The following is a 16,982-nucleotide window of genomic DNA, read 5'->3' on the forward strand; positions in this document are numbered from 1 at the left end:
TGATTGGAAAGAACACTTGAAAAAGAATTGCATTCTAAAAATGGCTCTATTACTAGCCAAATTTGAACTTCATGCAAATCACTTGATTTCTCAGGGCCTCAGTTTGAGGCCTCAGTTGAGGGTGTTAAAGAACCCTGCCAACTTTAAAAAGCTGCACCTATATAAATAAGAGGAGTGAGTAGTGACCTACATGAATAAAATGGAAGGACATCCCTGAAATCTCCCATATCCCTAAATGATAATAGGAAATAAAACCTAATGGAAAGATATGTGCTATACCTGTCTTTGCTCTTTTCTATACCCATTGTCCATTTGACCCTGACAACTAGATAAACTAAGTGTATGTATGCTCAGTCATGTCCGACTCTTTGCGGCCACATGGACTGTAGTCAGCCAGGGTCCTCTGTCCATGTGACTTTCTAGGCAAGAATACTGGTTCAGTTCCATTCAGTCACTCAGTCATGTCTGCCTCTTTGCAATCCCATGGGCTGCAGCATGCCAGACTGCCCTGTCCATCACCAACTCCCAGAGCTTGTCCATAGAGTTGGTGATACCATCCAACCATCTCATCCTGTCATCCCCATCTGCCTTCAATCTTTCGCAGCATCAGGGTCTTTTCAGTGAATCAGTTCTTCACATAAGGTGGCCAAAGTATTGGAGTTTCAGCTTCAGCATCAGCCCTTCCAATGAATATTCAGGACTGATTTCCTTTAGAATGGACTGGTTGGATCTCCTTGCAGTCCAAGGGACTCTCAAGAGTCTTCTCCAACACCACAGTTCAAAAGCATCAATTCTTCGGCACTCAGCTTTCTTTATAGTCCAACTCTTACATTCATACATGACTACTGGAAAACCCATAGCTTTGACTAGATGGAACTTTGTTGGCAAAGTGATGTCTCCACTTTTCAATATGTTGTTGAGGTTGGTCATAGCTTTTCTTCCAAGTAGCAAGTGTCTTTTAATTTCATGGCTGCAATCACCATCTGCAGTGATTTTCGAGCCCCCCCAAATAAAGTCTTTCACTGTTTCCATTGTTTCCCCATGTATTTCCCATGAAGTGATGGGACTAGATGCCATGATCTCGGTTTTTTGAATGTTGAGTTTTAAGCCAGCTTTTTCATTCTCCTCTTTCACTTTCATCAAGAAGGTCTTTAGTTCTTCTTTGCTTTCTGCCATAAGGGTGGTGTCATCTGCATATCAGACGTTAAAGCATCTGCCTGCAATGCAGGAGACTTGGGTTCGATCCCTGGGTCGGGAAGATCCCCTGGAGAAGGAAATGGCAACCCACTCCAATATTCTTGCCTGGAGAATCCCATGGACAGAGGAGCCTGGTGGGCTACAATCCACAGGGTCGCAAAGAGTCGGACACAACTGAGCGACTTCACTTTCACTTTCACCTTCATCTGCATATCTGAGGTTATTGATATTCTCCTGGCAATCTTGATTCCAGCTTGTGCTTCCTCAAGCCCAGCATTTCTCATGACATACTCTGCATTTAAGTTAAATAAGCAGGGGGACAATATACAGCCTTGACGTACTCCTTTCCCAATTTGGAACTAGTCTGTTGTTCCATGTCCAGTTCTAACTGTTGCTTCTTGACCTGCATACAGATTTCTCAGGAGGCAGCTCAGGTGGTCTGGTATTCCCATCTCTTTAAGAATTTTCCACAGTTTGTTGTGATTCACACGGTCAAAGGCTTTTGTGCAGTCAGTAAAGCAGAAGTAGATGTTTATCTGGAACTCTCTTGCTTTCTCAATGATCCTGCAGATGTTGGCAATTTGATCTCTGCTTCCTCTGCCTTTTCTAAATCCAGCTTGAACATCTGGAAGTTCATGGTTCATGTACTATTGAAGCCTGGCTTGGAGAATTTTGAGCATTACTTTGCTAGTGTGTGAGATGAGTGCAACTGTGCAGTAGTTCGAGCATTTTTTGGCATTGCCTTTCTTTGGGAAAACTGACCTTTTCCAGTCCTGTGGCCACTGCTGAGTTTTCCAAATTTGTTGGCATATTGAGTGCAGCACTTTTACAGCATCATCTTTTAGGATTTAAAATAGCTCAACTGAAATTCTATACCCTCCACTAGCTTTGTTCATAGCGATGCTTCGTAAGGCCCATTTGACTTCACATTCCAAGAGTCTGGCTTTAGGTGAGTGATCACAACATCGTGGTTATCTGGGTCATGAAGATTTTCTTTGTACAGTTCTGCTGTGTATTCTAGCCACTTCTTCTTTATCTCCTCTGCTTCTGCTAGGTCCATACCATTTCTGTCATTTATTGTGCCCATCTTTGCATGAAATGTTCCCTTGGTATCTCTAATTTTCCTGAAGAGATCTCTAGTCTTTTCCATTCTATTCTTTTCCTCTATTTCTTTGCATTGATCACTGAGGAAGGCTTTCTTTTTTTTTTTCTTTTTTTCAAATAATTTATTTTAATTGGAAGCTAATTACTTTACAATATTGTAGTGGTTTTTGCCATACATTGACATGAATCAGCCATGAGTGTACATGTGTCCCCCATCCTGAAACCCCCTCCCACCTCCCTCCCCATCCCACCCCTCAGAGTCATCCCAGTGCACCAACCCTGAGCACCCTGTCTCATGCATCAAACCTGGACTGGCGGGTCTCTTTCACACATGATAATATACATGTTTCAACGCTATTCTCTCAAATCATCCCACCCTTGCCTTCTCCCACAGAGTCCAAAAATCTGTTCTTTACATCTTTGTCTCTTTTGCTGTCTTGCATAGAGGGTCGTTGTTACCATCTTTCTAAATTCCATATATATGTGTTAGTATACTGTATTGGTGTTTTTCTTTCTGACTTACTTCACCCTATATAATAGGCTCCAGTTTCATCCACCTCATTAGAACTGATTCAAATGTGCTCTTTTTAATAGTTGAGTAAAATTCCATTGTGTATATGTACCACAGCTTTCTTATCCATTCATCTTCTGATGGACATCTAGTTTGCTTCCATGTCCTGACTATTATTGTAAACAGTGCTGCAATCAACACTGGGATACACGTGTCCCTTTCAATTCTCATTTTGAGAAAGACTTTATCTCTCCTCGCTCTTCTTTGGAACTCTGCATTTAAATGGGTATTTCTTTCCTTTTCTCCTTTGCCTTCAGCTTCTCTTCTTTTCTCAGCTATTTGTAAGGCCTCCTCAGACAACCATTTTGTCTTTTTGCATGTCTTTTTCTTGGGGATGGTCTTGATCACAGCCTCCTGTACAATGTCACAAACCTCCGCCCATAGTTCTTCAAGCACTCTGTCAATCAGATCAAATCCCTTGAATCTATTTCTCACTTCCACTGTATAATTGTAGGGATTTGATTTAGGTCATACCTGAATGATCTAATGGTTTTTCCTACTTTCTTAAATTTAAGTCTATATTTGGCAATAAGGAGTTCGTGGTCTAAGCTCCAGTCTTGTTTTTGCTGGCTGTATAGAATTTCTCCATCTTTGGCTGCAAAGAAATAATAAATCTGATTTCAGTATCGACCATCTGGTGATGTCCATGCGTAGAGTCTTCTCTTGTGTTGTTGGAAGAAAGTGTTTGCTATGGCCAGTGTGTTCTCCTGGCAAAACTCAGTTAGCCTTTCACCTGTTAGCCTGGTTCATTTTGTACCCCAAGGCCAAATTTGCTTGTTAGCCCAGATATCTCTTGACTTCCTACTTTTGCATTCCAGTCCCCTATAATGAAAAGGACATCTTTTTTGGGTGTTAGTTCTAGAAGGTCTTGTAGGTCTTCATAAAACTGTTCAACTTCAGCTTCTTCAGCATTACTGGCCAGGGCATAGACTTGGATTACGGTGAGAGATCATTCTGTCATGTTTTAGACTGCATCCAAGAACTGCATTTCAGACTCTTTTGTTGACTATGATGGCTACTCCATTTCTTCTAAGGAATTCTTGCCCACAGTAGCAGATATAATGGTCATCTGAGTTAAATTCACCTATTCCAGTCTATTTTAGCTTGCTGGTTCCTTAAATATCAATGTTCATTCTTGCCATCACCTATTGGACCACTTCCAATTTGCCTTGATTCATGGACCTAACATTCCAGGTTCCTATGCAGTATTGCTCTTTACAACATTGGACTTTACTTTCATCACCAGTCACATCCACAACTGGGTGTTGTTTTTGCTTTGGTTCTATCTCTTCATTGTTTCTGGAGTTATTTCTCCACTGATCTCCAGTAGCATATTGGGCACCTATATGCTGGGGAGTTCCTCTTTCAGTGTTCTATCATTTGCTTTTTCATACTGTTCATCGGGTTCTCAAGACAAGAATACTGAAGTGGTTTGCCATTCCCTTCTCCAGTGAACCATGTTTGTCAGAACTCTCCACCATGACCCCGTCCGTCTTGGGTGGCCCAACACATGGCATGGCTCACAGCTTCATTGAGTTAGACAGGGCTGTGGTCCATGTGATCAGATTGGTTAGTTTTCTGTGACTGTGGTTTTCGGTCTGTCTGCCCTCTGATGGAGAAAGATAAGAGGCTTATGGAAGCTTCTTGATGGGAGAGACTGAGGGGGAAACTGGGTCTTGTTCTAACGGGGCAGGGGGGCAATGCTCAGTAAATCTTTATTTATTTATTTATTTTTAAATTTTTTCTTATTGTTTTACTTTATTTTACTTTACAATACTGTATTGGTTTTGCCATACATTGACATGAATCCACTACAGGTGTACATACGTTCCCAAACATGCACCCCCCTCCCACCTCCCTCCCCATAACATCTCTCTGGGTCATCCCCATGCACCAGCCCCAAGCATGCTGTATCCTGCGTCAGACATAGATTGGCAATTCAATTCTTACCTCATAGTATACATGTTACAATGCCATTCTCCCAAATCATCCCACCCTCTCCCTCTCCCTCTGAGTCCAAAAGTCCATTATACACAGCTGTGTCTTTTTTCTGGTCTTGCATACAGGGTCGTCATTGCCATCTTTCTAAATTCCATATATATGTGTTAGTATACTGTATTGGTGTTTTTCTTTCTGGCTTACTTCACTCTGTATAATTGGCTCCAGTTTCATCCATCTCATCAGAACTGATTCAAATGAATTCTTTTTAACGGCTGAGTAATACTCCATTGTGTATATGTACCACAGCTTTCTTATCCATTCATCTGCTGATGGACATCTAGGTTGTTTCCATGTCCTGGCTATTATAAACAGTGCTGCGATGAACACTGGGGTACATGTCTCTTTCAATTCTGGTTTCCTCGGTGTGTATGCCCAGCAGTGGGATTGCTGGGTCATAAGGTAGTTCTATTTGCAATTTTTTAAGGAATCTCCACACTGTTCTCCATAGTGGCTGTACTAGTTTGCATTCCCACCAACAGTGTAGGAGGGTTCCCTTTTCTCCACACCCTCTCCAGCATTTATTGCTTGCAGATTTTTGGATCGCAGTCATTCTGACTGGTGTGAAGTGGTACCTCATAGTGGTTTTGATTTGCATTTCTCTAATAATGAGTGATGTTGAGCATCTTTTCATGTGTTTGTTAGCCATCCGTATGTCTTCTTTGGAGAAATGCCTATTTAGTTCTTTGGCCCATTTTTTGATTGGGTCGTTTATTTTTCTGGAGTTGAGCTGCATAAGTTGCTTGTATATTTTTGAGATTAGTTGTTTGTCAGTTGCTTCATTTGCTATTATTTTCTCCCATTCAGAAGGCTGTCTTTTCACCTTGCTCATATTTTCCTTTGTTGTGCAGAAGCTTTTAATTTTAATTAGATCCCATTTGTTTATTTTTGCTTTTATTTCCAGAATTCTGGGAGGTGGATCATAGAGGATCCTGCTGTGATTTATGTCGGAGAGTGTTTTGCCTATGTTCTCTAGGAGTTTTATAGTTTCTGGTCTTACATTTAGATCTTTAATCCGTTTTGAGTTTATTTTTGAGTGTGGTGTTAGAAAGTGATCTAGTTTCATTCTTTTACAAGTGGTTGACCAGTTTTCCCAGCACCACTTGTTAAAGAGATTTTCTTTACTCCATTGTATATTCTTGCCTCCCTTGTCAAAGATAAGGTGTCCATATGTGTGTGGATTTGTCTCTGGGCTTTCTATTTTGTTCCATTGATCTGTATGTCTGTCTTTGTGCCAGTACCATACTGTCTTGATGACTGTGGCTTTGTCTCAGTAAATCTTTAATCCAATTTTCTGTTGATGGGCTGTGTTCCCTCCCTGTTGTTTGACCTGAGACCAAACTATGGTGGAGGTAATGAAGATAATGGTGACCTCGTTCAAAAGGTCCCATGCATGCACTGCTGCACTCAGTGGCCCCAACCCTGCAGCAGGCCACCATCGACCCACGCCTCGGCCAGAGACTCCTGGACACTCATGAACAAGTCTTGTGGGGTCACTGCTCCTTTCTCCTGGGTCCTGGTGTACACAAGCTTTTGTTTGTGCCCTCCAAGGGTCTGTTTCCCCAGTCCTGTGTAAGCTCTGGTGGCTCTATGGTGGGTTAATGGCAACCTCCTCCAAGAGGGCTTATGCCACACCCAGGTCCACTGCATCCAGAGCCCCTGCCCCTGCAGCAGTCCACTGCTGACCTGTACCCACAGGAGACACTCAAACACAATTCTGGCTCAGTCTCCATGGGGTCTCTGGGTCCTGGTGAGCACAAGGTTTATTTGAGTCCATGATTAAAGGCCTTAGGGATGAAACGATCTCAACCTATTCTCAAACTTCAAATGGGTAAGAAGCCTGGATCACTGGTGTGGACCCAGGCTGCAGTTTTATCTGGTAAAGAATACTGAAGTGGGTTCCATTTCCTTCTCCAGGAGAGCTTCCTGACCCAGGGATCAAACCCACGTCTCTTGCATCTCCTGCACTGGCAGGCAGATTCTTTACCACTAGCTCCCCCTGGGAAGGCTGGGAAGTTTATCTTTAGATAAACTAAAAGAGCCACTTTTTAGGTATATATTCTAGATGAGGAGACAGAAAGGTCACAAGACTAGTCAAAGGCAGAATGGGCACCAAAATTCAGTATATACTAACACCCAGCCTAGGGCATTTCATCTACCTTTCAGGGGCTCTAAGTTCTAGGAAGTTACAACCCTCAAGTTCTAAGGAAGGGGAGCATTAGAGGCCATATCATTTTGCTTCAATACTCCTCAAATATTAACTCACTATTTATGGCGACTATACCCAGCTCCTAACCCATTCACATAGCAATAAGACACACTCATTTTTATTGTGTTGGTAAAAAAGTTAATTTGGGTTTTTCTGTAAGATGTTAGGAAAAACTCAAACAAGTTTTTTGGCCAACCCAACAGAATGGAAAAGGAGCAGATTTCCTTTGGGGCTTTCTGGGTGCTGTCTGAACAACCATTCTTCCAAACTCATTTGAAAAAAACTAGGAATCTACAAATTCTGGGCATTCCTATCATCTTTGGATCTCTGTAATGAATTTTTCAAATGATAAAAATATTATGCATCTCAAAATTTGGACATAAATAAAATATATATAAAATATCTGGAAAATTAGTCAACCTCTACTTCCAACAACTATTGATATGATTCAGTGTTATTCATGCAGTGTTATTTCTGAATTTCCTTTTCTAGAATTCAAATCACCCTTTTCGAGCCTACCAGCTTCTATTTCACATGCTTTAAGCTGAAACCAGCACCTCTCTCCTTCCATTTCTCAATCTCCCTACTTAATTTTTGAGTCACAACTACTTGTTTTAAAGTATGAAGGATATTTATTTTAACTCTGTGAACCCCCAAAAGAAGTTTGATTTAAAAATAAAATACGTTGCTGCTGCTGCTGCTAAGTTGCTTCAGTTGTGTCCGACTCTGTGCAACCCCATCGACGGCAGCCCACCAGGCTCCACCGTCCCTGGGATTCTCCAGGCAAGAACACTGGAGTAGGCTGCCATTTCCTTCTCCAATGCATGAAAGTGAAAAGTGAAAGTGAAGTCTCTCTGCCGTGTCCGTCTTAGCGACCCCACGAACTGCAGCCTGCCAGGCTCCTCCGTCCATGGGATTTTCCAGGCAAGAGTACTGGAGTGGGGTGCCATTGCCTTCTCCCATAAAATACATAGGGAAAGGCTGCCCACTCCAGTATTCTTGCCTGGAGAATTCCATGGACAGAGGAGCCTGAAGGCTACAGTCCATGGGGTTGAAGAGTCAGACAGGGCTGAGTGACTAACACTTTCACTTTCTTTTCACTTTGTATTCCTATAAATTTACTAACACTTTCACTTTCTTTTCACTTTGTATTTCTATAAATTGTTAATAATAGGAATACAAAGTGAAAAGAAAGTAAAAGTGTTAGTCACTCAGCCCTGTCTGACTCTTTTCAACCCCATGGACTGTAGCCTTCAGGCTCCTCTGTCCATAGAATTCTCCAGGCAAGAATACTGGAGTGGGTAGCCACCCCCTTCTTCAGGGGATCTTGCCAACCCAGGGATCAAACTCAAGTCTCCTGCACTACAGACAGATTCTTTACTGTCTGAGCCACAGGGAAGCCCCAGGAATATAAAACACCCATTCAACTATGAATGTCTTAAATATTCTGTGTGTAGCAAAACTTTTTGACAAAGTAGAACAAGGACTCTAAAAAGGCATTGCATTTTCAAGTCTCTAATTACAAGATATAGTTACTTAATTATACATTATTGGTACCTGATTAAAAAGATCTGCACTAATTTTGTAATTGTGTTTAATTACACTAATTAAGCCAATAGTCAACCCACAAAAAAATACAAAGACTTTTGTATGAAGAAAATCATTAGTAAACTGGATTATACACAGCAAGAAACAGCCTTTAGAAGCAAAGCTAGGGCTCCCTTGGTGGTTCAGCGGTTAAGAATCCACCTTGCAATTCAGGGGATGCTGGTTTGATCCCTGATCCGTGAAGATCCCACATGCCATAGGACAACTAGGCCCCTGTGCCACAATTGCTGAGCCTGTGCTGTAGAGCCCATGAGCCACAGCTACTGAAGCCTGGAGTCTGTGCTCTGCAACAAGAGCAACCACCACACTGAGAAGCCCATGCTCCTCAACTGAACAGTAGCCCCTAGTCTCCAAAACTAGAGAAAGCCCCTGCACAGTCCAAAGACCCAGTGCAACCAATACGTGAAGTCACTCAGTCATGTTCGACTCTTTGCGACCCCATGGACTGTAGCCCACCAGGCTCCTCTGTCCATGGGATTTTCCAGGCAAGAATACTGGAGCAGGTTGCATTTCCTTCTCCAGGGGATCTTTCCAACCCACGGATCAAATCCAGGTCTCCTGCATTGCAGGCAGATGCTTTAACCTCTGAGCCACCAATAAATAAATACTAAAAAATAAATAAATAAAAGCAAAGCTATTTCTCACACTTGTCCCACCCACAGCCTCTCAATCTGTAACTGCTACCCCAAAATATGACTCTTCCAGTGTAGACTTGGTCATGAGTTGAGAGAAACAGTGACTTAAAAGAAGGGAAGGAAACTTTGATCTACTTCTACTCTGTCTTTACAATTAGGGGAAACAGCCCCTGCAAAGCTATCCAAGTTCTCTAAATGAAAAAACTAATGAATGGCATAAACGGACTCAGAACTCAGTCTTCTTGGAATCCAGTTTTCTAAGTTTCTAGCTTAATGTCCTTCCCCTTCACTAAGCCTTCATGCAGGAAGCCATAGATTCCTCAGGTCTAAATTTGATGTCTCTGAGACCAGGGCAATTGAAGATGTGAGTCTGAACACATCATTTCCAAGCGACTGCTTTTCCTGTTTAACTCAGAGTTATCCATCTGAGACTGGATTGGACAACCCAAATTCCAAATAGCAAGACCTTAAGTAGTCAGGAATTTTTATTTCCTTCACATAGCATAAGTCCATGGGAAACAGATGAAAGCTCCACAAAACCTATGCAGACTCAGGCGCTTCTAGCTTTCTGCTCTGCCATGCTTCAGATATGAACCTTGTCCTCTTTCTCTCAGAATAGCTGTTGGATCTCTATCCATCAGGTCTGCATTCCAGGTAGCAGGAAGCAGTCAAAGGGAAAGAAAGAAATGGTAGTGCTTATATTGGGGAGCTTTCCCAGGAGACTTCGGCCTACTTCTCATGAGCCAGAACTTTGCCACATGGATACCACTAGCTGCAAACTAGGCTAGGAGATGAGATCCTTTAACTGAGTACATGCCACTGAGCACTAACCAAAGTTCTATAGGAAGGGAGCACAAATACTACTAGGAAGCCAACAGCCACAGTCAGTCAGTCAGTCTGTCCTTACAGGTGTTAAATATAAAGAAAGGAAATAAAGATAATAAGATGTCAGTCTGGTATAATAGAAAGGATACTATGTTAGGAATCAGGGAAGCAGGCCTCCATTTCTTCCCCTAAAAAAATAAGAGGCCTAGACAAAAACAGTGAAGTCTAAACATTTTTAGCAATAATCTTTCAAAGGTGCTCTTGTGTAGAAACCAAAACTGTAAAACAGGTCAAAGCAAAGGGCTTCTCTCTTGGTGAAGCTGGGTGAGGAAGCACAGAGGTGGCCTGTGGTAGACTCTACTGTGTGCTCCCAAAAACCTCTTTAAAGAAGAACTTGTTGGGTACTGGAGCTGAGGGCAACAGACAGCCTTCAGTTGCAGAGAGCCCCCTCAGCCAAGATCACACTCCTTTCCCTGAGTGGCCCACATTCAGTGATGGCCCAGCCATCTTGGCCCAACTCAGGACGACTATGGTGGACCATTCTAGCTCCAGACTCCTGCTCAGTTGATTGGCACTGTTGTTGGGCCACATCACAGCTTGACAGCTCCCTCTGCCCACTCCTAAAGGAAAGTAGAGACCTTGGGACCAATTCCAAGGCTGCTCCTTAATTAACACCCTCCACTTTAAACTCTAGGTTAGCTTTCTGGGAAACCCAACCACTACAAAGAGGTTGGCAGCCTGTCCTTCAGTCTCCCTCTCCACCCACTCGCAACAGCTCCTGCCTGGGCTAAACCACAGGGCTTCCCTGGTGGCTCAGACTGTAAAGAATCTGCCCTCAATTCAGGAGACCCAGGTTCAATCCCTGGGTCAGGAAGATCCCTTGGAGAAGGGAATGGCAACCCATTCCAGTATTCTTGCCTGGAGAATTCCATGGACAGAGGAGCCTGGCTGGCTGCAGTCTATGGGGTCATAAAGAGTCAGGCATGACTTAGCAACTAACACAGTCATACCGCGCGCACACACACACACACACACACTAAACCATAGCACTCCGTGGAACCCAGCATGAAAACCATTTCGCTGATTCCTCCAAAAGTTCAAATGCAACATCTAACAGGGGAAAGACTGGAGCGCTGAAGAAGAGCAAGGAGAGCTAGACGCAGAGATGGCCAATTTGGGAGGACTTCCTGGGAAAGGTGAATTAGAGCAAAGAAATGGGGGAGCAAGAAATATCAAGTTGTACCTGGGAGGCAAAGCCACACAAGGAAGGATGGTGATTCTAACTGGCCAGCATCTACAGTGTACTTGAGCGTGTATGAGATAGTTTAACACACAATTGTCAACTTCTCAAATTAGGAAGAGTGGCCATTGCCCATTTGTTTTTTTTTATTTGACCACCCAGTGTTCAAAAACTTTCCTGTTGAGGGGAGTTCTCTTCTCTGGGACTTTTGGGAGACACTATAGAGACTGAAAAAGCAGACATTCTTTCTCCCTGCCTTCACCAGCTTGGATCTAACACAGGGTTCAGAGGAAGCAATCAGATGCACCTTCCTGGGCCTCTGGATCTGTAAGTACTGACTCACAGACACAGAGGCAGTTAACAATAAGATAGCAATAAGTGCTACCCTCAAGAGAAGGCAGTTAAAACAGGGGCTTCCTCACCAGAGTGCTCCTGGTTGTGATCTTGGCTGGGATCTCTGCTTCATGGCCCTTCCCAGGTTCTGCCATTTTCCCCAATGATTCCAGGAGCTGCCTGCATCCTCTCATACACGGTTTCTGCATCCATCGGCCAAAGTCCGTGTCCATTGTTTTTAGCAGAGAACTCTAACACATACAGGTAAGTTTTAAGTCCCCATTTTACAGATGAGGACAGTTAGAGCCAGGAAGACACATTTTCACAAGGCTCCACAACCAGCATGAGGCCAGATAGGGACTAACACTAATGCTTTATCCATGAAGCTCAGTTTTCAGAATTACCAGTAAGTAATATCAGACACGACTGAAGCGACTTAGCATGCATACACAATGTCTTATGAATAGTCTGTACAACTGACGCTTCTCTGATTTTTCTTCTAAAAACAAACTTTTTTGAATGTAGCTTCTGTTATCAGATTTAAACAACTAATATCCAACTCTCTTAAAAATGGATATTGTCAGGCATATATGTAATCTGACTTCTCTGTTAATTAGCAGCCTGTTTTCTCTCAGACACTTATCAAGTCTCTAGAGAGGGCTTCTCCAGGAAGGAGAGAGTTCTTGAGAAGCCTCTGCAATAATTACAGTGCATCGTGCATATTCATGGCCTGGCTTTCTTTTTTGGAGCAGCTGATCAGAAGAGTGCAGTTGGAAATCTCTCCCCTGATCAGCCAGAGGAAGTCACTGTCTGGGATTCCTTGTCTTTGTGGTATGTCTTGAGCTAGGTATTGAAACTAGCCCTTCTAAGAAATAAGGTCCCCTGTTCCCATCCCCAGTCAAGAGAAGAAATCCAGTTCACAATTTAAGGTTGAGACGGTGTAGAGGGTTACCCCAGTGGCCACTTTCCAGGTATTGTTGAGCAGAAGGAGTCCTTTGGATCACAGAATCTCAAGGATAAGATGAACTTTAACAATCACCTTGAGAATCACAAGTAACCTTTCCCAACCTGACTCCACCTCTACTAACAACCTGCCCAGCTGGCTCTGAGTAGTGCTGGAAATGCAACTGGTCCCACCTTCACAAAGCTCCAGCCACCAGAAAGTTCTTTCTTATTTTGATTCCAAATTTGTCTCCCTGCTTTTCATCCAATGGGCTCAAAACAATCGTTATGTTTTTCACTTGACTATTAACTCTCATCCCATATTCCATGCCTCTTTGAATATTAGTGGAATCCTTTCCCCCATCTCTACCTAGAGACTTCCAGTCTGTCCTTAAAACTCAGCTGGAGCCCTTCCAGGAATCGAGCGACCCTGTCACCCCCAGCATCAGTGCCAGGCTGTGCTCCCAGCATTCCATGTACACACACTCTTCACAGTGCACATCGGGCTGCAGCCCCGACTAGAGTATGAGCTCCTCAAGGGATGGGTCTATTATTATAGGGATCCTCAGCATATAGCCATATGAATACATAAATGTCAAATAAATAACTTTTTAAAAAATGAATAAGGGCTACCCCTGGGACTTCTTTAGGCTTCTTCTTTCCCATGTATAGTGCTGAATTTTCTCACTGCCCCAGGCATCCTCTACCAACAGCCAGGCGAGTCTCCCAGTTCCCAGCAGCAAGGAGTTTGATCAGTCAAATGCCCCAGCTGCTGCCTTAGAAATCCACCCCCATGTTTGCACTAAGGCCACACTCCCCCAGGCTGCTCACAGCCAACGATTAAGTGCATGCAGGATCCTGGAAAAACACAGGAAGCTCAGATGTCTGACTTGGGCTGGAGGACTCCCTGTGGCCCTTGCGAATCTTTTCTTAGCCTGCACGACAGTCTGGAATGCTTCCACACAACCTTTCTCCCCTCTCTCCTGAAACTGGGGTAAGACTTTTATTGTGGTCTGACGGCTTGCCCAGCCTTCCCTGGCTCTCTCCCTGTGACGCTCCTAAGGAATTTCCCTTCATAACATTGTTATATGTTTAACCTCATGTTGGCATCTAGTTCTCGGAGGTCCCAGAGTAACACATTCATACCGTTCTACCTATGCATCTCTCACCTATACCTAATAGCTCTGTAGTCAGGACGGCACCAAACAATCATCTCCTTCTTCATTCTAGGAAGTGTGCCTCCATTAATACCACCTACATGGCATTCACTTTCTTAGCAGCCACTTCACACTGTTGACTCCTATTGAGTGAAGCATCCAGCACACCTGCTTTTGAACAAGACTAGTCTTAAGACTAAAATGCCCTTTCTCACCCTCATTCCCAGCCCGTCCCTATTCCTGGTTAAGGTCCACACAAACTTCACTTCCTGTGAGAAGCTTTCCTGACGTTCCTGCTTCCTTCTCTCCTTCCTCGCTCTTCTTTCTTCCCTCTCTCCCTCCCTTCCTTCCTTAACATTCAGGACATACCACTAATTGTCTCTGCTCAAGGCAAAGAACACAGAGAGCCATGTTTGGTCCCACAAGTTCCTTCCCCACCCTCCCTGGCCACAGCGTACGGGGCCAGAAGTGAACTCTAGAGCCCAAAACAACCAAACAGCAGGCTGGTCCGCAGCAGACTACTTTCTGTCGCTACAATTTAAACTAAGAAACATGGGAAAGACTGTTCCATCACTAGTAGGAGCCAAAACTGAAAAAAAAAAAAAGAAGCCTTAATGTAGAGTGGGACCAGAGCGTGCTGAAGCCATGCACAAACCACATAGTTAAGAGGAAGAAGAAACTATGAGCGAGAAATAGAGGACCGAGTGACAAAGGTGAGGTAGAGCAGTCGCACAGAGGGAGGCGGATGCAGCCCACGGTGGGGAGGAACCTGGTACCCAGCCCTGGGCTGTTTTCCATCCCAGATGAGGCGCAGGTACCTGTGGCCTTATCCTTTTCCTTCTTCCCTGGTGCTCTGCTCCTTGTAGCCAAAAGAATCTTAATTAGTCACATGCATGCACACACACACCTCCCCCTACACACTCACATTCCTACAGATCTAATATCTTGTTCTGCCATCTATGTGCTCATATTATTTATGCATATGTAAATGCACTGAAACACACATGACTGGAAAGACATATATAAGCAGCCACTTCCAGTCTCATAATATTATTTTATCAGCTTGAATGCCTGGGTGAATCTGATCTTAACACATAGCCCACTTCAGTGACACCTTCTTGGTAAAGCACATAAGGTACAGAAGCCTTTTTTTAAGAATGTGAAATTTTAAGAATTAATGAGTTTACATGCAACTTAAGATGTGTGCTGTTTATGGAATACATGTTACATTTCAATAAACAATTTTTTTTAAAGAAAGAAGAGTTCAGAGATGTAAAAATATCAAAAATAGTATCGGGAACTCATGTACACCTGTGGTGGATTCATGTCCATGTATGGCCAAACCAATACAGTATTGTAAAGTAAAAAAAAAAATTTTTAATAAAATAAAAGAAATAACAAAATAACATATTTGTCTCTCATTTCAAACTTTCCTAGGTGATCTCACATTCAATGTGCTAACAAGGTTTGAATTTGATTGAGTGACCAAGGTGAAGCCTGTTTGTAGGACAGAAAAATGGTGACTCTTAGTAAATGCTAAATCGCAGACATTTGTAAGCTGTCTAAGGGGTCTGTGCAGAACCACCTCTCACCGAGTTTCATGGCTTCATGGTTCCAGCCATAAGCACCCCCGCCAATATTGGACATCTCAGATGAGCAGTGACAATTTTGGCGGCACCACAGGAAGTTCCTACCTTCTGCCATCACCACGGGAACCCCTGGTCTCTCAGGAGCTATAATTCTGCAATGTGCTTTGATGTGATTGACTGCTTGTGGAAGTACAGGTAAATAGGGTTATGCATACATTGAGTTCCCCTGATGAAAGATTCCTAGTCATCACATAATTTTGAAAAATAAGAAAAAAAAAATCATTGTCAGGAAGAGGAGAGAAGACTCAATATTCTGCTGGGTTGTCTTTTTAAAACTTTATAACAATAATGTTGATTTTGAAGTGGGTTTCTGAAAGGTGGACATTGATATAAAGACCACTATGTATTTTCCCATCATGGCTTTGTATAAAAATCAAGCCTAAAATAATAGCACTATTCAGACTTGGATAGGGTATATTTCCCACAGAATTTCCCCACCCATTTTCCTTTGGCCCACTCAAAGAATTTGAAGGCAAGACAAGTACCATCCCTAGCTCGCAGGCAAGAAAACCAAAGATTAAGAAAGTCAGTATCTTGTCCAGAGTTCCTCAGCTGATTAGTGACAGAAAGGAACAAGATCCCAGATATTAGGACTCCTATTGAATGAGTATGCAGTGCTGGTCCCCTCCAACCACGTAATAAATGATCTCCAAACCTAACAACAGAGAACTCAAAAATAAAATCTACAAAACTCAGCCTGAGGCTAACCTAGGATCAGCTCAACCAGCCAGAAGCACCACCACGTCCACTTGCAGCAGCAACATAGCCCTCCACTGAAAGAGCTCTGACCTTCCAGAATCATCCTCAGGGAGCATCCCAAGGAAAGACAGTAGATGCTGCCCTCCACACACTCAGAGATTAAGCCTCCTCAAACATTTCTTCTGCTCCACACACAAGAAAAGAAATAGTTAAACTCTGAGGCCTTGCAGAGAAATTATCTTATTACTTGGGAAACATTTGTGATTCACATCCTCATTAGATAAAAACATTGCAAAGGCTTTTAGAATTTGCAGGGGGAAACATCAGATTGCAACAATAACAACAGAGGAACATTAGCATTTCTGTTTGCTCACTGGGTCCATAGTCAGGAGCAGCAGCAGCTCCCAGCAATTTGTAGAAATGGGTTTTAATTCCTGAATGGCAATCCTGCCACTTAGAGTCAGATAAATGAACTCCATGTATACACACAGATAAGCACAGAGCTGTGAATTATATGCCTATACATGTATGTGTCTGGTAAGCTGAAATTACAGCTTTGTGTTACATTAGTTTTATCTCCTGGCTAATGCCCAGGATGTAGTTAGAAAGTCAACAGCAAGTTCAAGTTCAGTCAACAGTTATCAGTGGTGTGTGGACATTCTTCAGAACAGATTGTCTTCATACCACTTCAGATAAGGGTAAATAAAACCCAGTTCTAGATTTTATGTAGTCATCAAAGGTTACATTTGTCAAGTGGGATCCATAGACCCCTGTTTTAGAAGCAGCCTGTGTGGCTGTTAAAATTTCAGGTAACT

Source organism: Capricornis sumatraensis, chromosome 1 (assembly GCF_032405125.1).
Source record: "Capricornis sumatraensis isolate serow.1 chromosome 1, serow.2, whole genome shotgun sequence".
Lineage (NCBI taxonomy): Eukaryota > Metazoa > Chordata > Mammalia > Artiodactyla > Bovidae > Capricornis > Capricornis sumatraensis.